Source organism: Poecilia latipinna, unplaced genomic scaffold (assembly GCF_001443285.1).
Source record: "Poecilia latipinna isolate Pla-1442-1.1 unplaced genomic scaffold, P_latipinna-1.0 Scaffold722, whole genome shotgun sequence".
Taxonomy (NCBI): Eukaryota; Metazoa; Chordata; class Actinopteri; order Cyprinodontiformes; family Poeciliidae; genus Poecilia; species Poecilia latipinna.
Window position 1 is genome coordinate 274,124 of NW_015113338.1, and position 5,560 is coordinate 279,683.

The 5,560-nt window shown below is 39.6% G+C and overlaps 1 protein-coding gene across 4 annotated transcripts in view; it reads right to left on the reverse strand.

Moving 5' to 3' along the window:
- Nucleotides 1–977, reverse strand: part of LOC106955258 (equilibrative nucleoside transporter 1) — a 23,347-nt gene extending 22,370 nt beyond the window's left edge. For 2 of the 4 annotated variants that reach the window (XM_015045347.1, XM_015045350.1), the window contains exon 1: nucleotides 862–976. The gene's annotated coding sequence lies outside the window, so the exon portion shown is untranslated. Of the gene's footprint in view, nucleotides 1–686; nucleotides 777–861 lie in introns of those variants that run through there. The other 2 variants (XR_001426536.1, XM_015045349.1) reach the window with 2 other exon arrangements.
- Nucleotides 978–5,560: the final 4,583 nt, after the last annotated feature.

Here is a 5,560-nt window from a genome sequence, read left to right on the forward strand (position 1 = left end):
TTTTTTTTTTTTTTTTTTTTTTTTTTTTTTTTTTTTGTGGGGGGGGGGGGGGGGGGTTCAGCTAAACTGTACTGGACATATTCCACATTTAAGGCTGGAAATGTTTTCACCTGATGTACTTATGATCAAAATTTTCATATCACCAAAAGCAAGCAAACAAGTGTAGACTTTTTGACATTCACTACACATGTAAGGTACATAAAGACGTAGTGTTTTAGCGAAGGAAACAAACATGTTTTCCGTTCAGGACATCGACCAGCTGATAAAGCTTCGCCTCTTATCTCTGCTCTGTCCTGTGATGCAGCAGCCAGGACCACGTGTTCCCACTCAAGACTTCATTTATAACAGCGAACCACGTGTTTTTATACTCTATGTTCACGCAAAGATTTTAAACCTCGAGCAAAAATATCCGACCTCCGACACTCTAAACAAAGACGCTGTTTGAAAACATTTCGCCCAAAGGAACAGAGTCTCAGCCCGGCGTGGTTCACGGTTTTCACCGCTTCAGGAAGAGAGGCCGTTCCGGTGGGTTTATTCACTATATTGCACGATGAAGCGAATGGCGGTAAATTTAAGCCAGACAAAGTAATGCGGCAATTAAAAAAACAAAAAACAAAAATCACACATATTAAACTTCCATCTATGACTTCAGCAACAGCAAAATAAGACAACAAAAAGAGTCTTACAGCCACTAAATTATGTCCGCCGGCGCTATTTTATCATTCTGTCCCGTTATTTTTCATGACTTGAGTTTTTTGAAGCTGAAGACAAACTTCATCGAGAAGAACCGGTCCGAGCCAGACTGGCTGCGGCGTGTTCATCATTTTATTCACGTAAAGAAGCAGCAGAGAAACGTCTTACCGTGTTAAAGTCGGTGTTGTCCGCCTGAGTCTGTTTAGATACAGCGACAGCTTAGTTTTGCAGCTCTCTTCTCACTCACTCTGAATGGATGACCAGCGATATGGGCGTGTATCAGAGACAGTTCAGACTCTTAACGGTTTGACACATTTATGTAAATATTTTTTAAGTCTGACGGATCCTGAAATCACTACAGTACTGTGCTCTTCAAATTATCTTTTTGTATGAAAAACTTACGTTTATATGTATATACGTTTGTATGTATATCATAACTTTCCAACTTTCATACCTCGAAAAACTGAACGGAAATCATAAATGATATGTTCTAAATGTACCTGAAGTGTCACTGTAATTTGTGTAGGAGGGGGAGTTTCTGAGTAACCTACATTTTTCTGGGTGCTCTTTTCAAATGCGTTTTGTAGTAGATAAACTTTTCACATCACCATAAAAAAATACACAGAGTGCCCCATAAGTTTCCATACATAGGAGAATGTAAAATGTTTTTTTTTTTTCTATATGTATATTTCAGATACCCAAGAAGATGTGTTTGACAAAAGAGGAAGTTTTTTATTTGCAAGTTTCAGAAAACTGGAAATGTTGCAAATCAACAACGAAGTGGTGCACGTATTAATATGTGTATTCAAAACAATGGTAATCATATAGAGCACTTTATAGCAATAAAAACAGTTATCCAATATAAATGTTTATTTTTTTTCTATGTATGGAAACTTATGGCCCAAACTGTACAAAGGACCTTTAGACGCAACAACTCATTCAGCTTTTTGAGTCTTTAAATCCAAATTAAGTATTCTTAAAAGCACATTAATGCGCAAAGCAAAATGCATTAGTCTTTTCTCTGTTGTGTGATTGTACAACGTGTACCTGTAGTGCAATTTATCGTTGAGTTTGAGTGGATAAACCTTCAAAAAGAAGTGAATAGTTATAAAGAAGAAAAGGCACATTTCTATTTAATCTTCCTTATGCCAATATTGGAAATTAAAATCAACTGAAATCAAGTTACATTTAGATGTGACCTAAAAATAGAGTCCAGCTGTTTTCAGATGTAGCATATTATAGCTATACCTCACAGTTTGGATACTTTCTCATTCAGTGTTTTATGTTCCGTGTTTTCTAAAACACAGAACTAACCAGATTATTCCCAGATGCCTTTCTTGGTAAGACTTTCCAAGTCATCATCTGTAAGTGTTTTTATTATATCCTTGCAGGAGTTTCTGCACACGCAACATTTATTTCACTCCCTTCTCAAGTCCAACTTATCTCATCTGATTTGAGTTTAGTTTGGGTGTGGAGGCCGGGGGTGTCTTGTGGCTGACCGGCCTGCTGGACGCTCACAGTAATCCAGATGGGATGGCAGCACTACTTGGAGATAATATCTATCCTTTAAATATATGTGTATATATATATATATATATATATATATATATATATTTTTTTTTTTTTTTTTTTTTTTTTTACAAATCTAACCAGGTTGTTGTGTCTAACTTTAAAAGAGTCGTGGAGTCTGCTGAACTTCGCTTCCTGCTGTGAGTTGAACTTCACAATAAATAAGTTTGATGTTATGTAATGTTGCAAGATAAAACTGGAAACCACAAATGCAGCAGCAGATAACGTAAATATGAGCAGCCCAAATGCACAGTTCACATGTAAACACCTCAAGGCTGCACAGTAACTGATGGGTAGAGGATTGATCTGAGGTCAAACGAGGCCAAAAACTATGGTTTGAGTAAACGTATCAAAAAAAGAGAAACACAGCAAGGCGTGTGAGAAACCGAATAACGAACGCTGTCCTTTGTTCAAGAAATACAATGTCTGAAGAAATGCATGTGAATCCAGGCTGAAGGTTCAGGCTGACGTCAGTCTAATGCAAATGAGAACAGAATAATCAAAAGCAGGAGATAATGGCGTGTCTGGGATGAAGGGGAGCAGCGCAGAAACGTACCAACATCCAACCATCGTCCTTTATGTAACAGAGCACAAAGAAAGACAAATACTGCCCTCACTTGATGCTATAAACTCATAAAGGAACAGCTTGTTTTCCCTACAAAATACCACAGGCGTTTTCATCTGCCTGAACCGACAGTGAAGAGGCGTTCGGTCCTGAACATGAGCCCGCACACGCTGTTTACCCCCGCAGATCCAAGTCATCCACACCCTGTCTCTCCCCCAGGCTAAAAAAAGCTCTCCGTGGTTAAAAACCCATCTGTGACGAAGACCTCGAGCAGTTTGGCTGTTTTTTCCTCCAACCAAAAACCCCAGTAAGGAGGAGAACTGAGCTGCTTCTGTCTGGTGTGAGAACCCAAAATTGCTCTCAGTTTCCTGAAGGGGTGCATTTAAATATGTTTATGCCACAAAGGTGAAAGTGGCTGTCTCCGTTCCTTTGAGGCCTTGTTTACTTTTTTCTCTGTGACCAACGGAGAGAAAGACAGTAAGGAGATACTGTGGAGCTCCACCTCGACTGACTTTTTCCACACAGAGGAAAGAGACCGAGGAGAAGAACAGTAACGAGTAAAGTAGGACAAAGGCAGCAGCAAAAGTTGGACTCTATCAAAATAAAAGACACAAAGCATGAAAAAAAAAAACTAAGAATGACAGGAGCTGTAAAAATGGTTGATAAAATGTACATAAACGAATTGAATATTTAAAAATAAATACTTAATTAAACCTTAACCTCAACAGGAAACTTCCACGTGTCATATTTGGATTTGATCCAATCTTAAAAGTGTCTTTCGCGGTGAAAACGTCAGAACAAAACCTGGTGTAGCCAACCGCCTTCTAACGTTGCCTAGTTTGTAAATAGAGTCAGTGTGTGTTATGTAACCTCGATGTGAATCCGGCTCTTCTGTGGAGGCTTCAGAGAAAACCAGCGGAGAAACGGCATCATGGAGGCCAAGCAGAGCAGGGAGCAGACGGGCCAGGGAGAAACTCGATTTCTAGCAGTGCTAGGGCAACCAAACAATATCACAAAATTTAAGAATCTCACTGAGAAATGGCAGAATTGCAAATTGATGACAGAAGCAGTGAAGGGGCCTGTGCTAGCACTGTAGGAGCTGCAGAGGGCCAAGGATTAGGTGAGAAATCACAAAAAAGTGAAACGTCTGGTTTAAAGCTTGGCCCAAGTTTTATAGGGCATCCAGCAGCACAAGAACGCAGTGGCAGCATCATGATCTGGGATCCCGAGAGCGTTGGATTTTTTTCAATGATCAGCGATCCAGTTAAGACAATAAAAAAAAAAAAATGCAATTAGAGTTGGTCTGTTTGGAGAAGAATGTTGCAAGATAAATATGAGCACATAAAATCCAACTGGGAATTTGTGACAAAATGTAAAATATATTATGTTTTCCATCCAACCAAAATGCCAGTATTCAGATGTGGACATTAGGTAGAGACATACAAGTACAAGACCTGCTACAGAAATTAAAAGTATTGACTCAGGGACTGAACACAGTGATACAATTATCATACAGACAATTATTTATCTGTAACATAAAACCCTTGAAAAAACACATATGGTTAATAGTTTTGACATGATTCATTCCTTTGCTATTTGCATCACAGATGTTGTTCATTTGTTCAGTATATTTAAAAAGTTTGAACAAATTAGTTAACAGCTCATACATCGTGTTTACTCTGTACTAGTTCTTTTTTTTTTTTTCTTTTACGATAACGTTTGCCAAGCATTTCTTTGTGTTAGTCGTTCATATTTCACAAAGCATCCCAACCGTTCAGGAAGGACGGCTTAAAACTAACAGCTGCGGTAAAAACACTCACAACCACAACATAACAGACACGCATCACACCTGTGAGTGACGCGTTTTCAAAATGCAGATAATCAGAAAGCCACCATTAGGGCGCCGTTGGGAAACCGCAGCACATTGTTAGAGGGCCTGGCCTCCTTTAATTGAGCGCACTTCCATCACTGGGTGAATTTCTTAACCCCTTCGCTTCCTGCCGACCCAGACGGTTCCTCAGCAGGCAATTTTTAGAACAGAAGAGGGACAAATAAACACCGCACAAGTCCAAGTCGGGAACATCCTGCGAAATTTTTACCATCAGAGACGTGCTTTGAGGGTGAGGAGGAGGAGGGCACTACAGGAAAGGACTGTAGCTGGATTTCTGAGCACATCCTGAGGTTTTAGGAAGACCGTGACGGGAGAGGAATTCCAAAAGAACCATGACTTTAACCCGGGATGACTCAGACACAATGGAGCTATAAACTCTGCTGAGATTAAGGATTTATGGCCTCTGTTTGGCAGATTATTGTTTATCCCAAGGTGATGACAGGAAAAGAAAAGGGATCAGCTGGAGACGCTTAAAAACAACCAGTCAACAGTTCAGCCTCTCCAACTTTACAATAGTTGCTCTGTTCTGCTGCCGTCTCACACGTTCCTCCATTAAACCTCCCAAAAATAATAATTAGACTCTTTTCTTCAGTTACCCTTCATTTCCTCCTCCAACACTGGTCTCTGCTTATCGCTGAGTCAGATTACGGGTGTAGGCTTCTCTGAAAAATTAAATAGTTCTGCCAAAAACATTGCACCTTCGGATTAGCAGCCAATGAAAGAGCTGAAATGTGTATTGCTCTTGATTAACCCGACCTGTTTTCCGTTATTCCCAAGTAATTAAAGCCAAACAGCATGTGTTGACTTTGTTGTGCTTCTTTTGGAAAGAACAAACTGTTTTT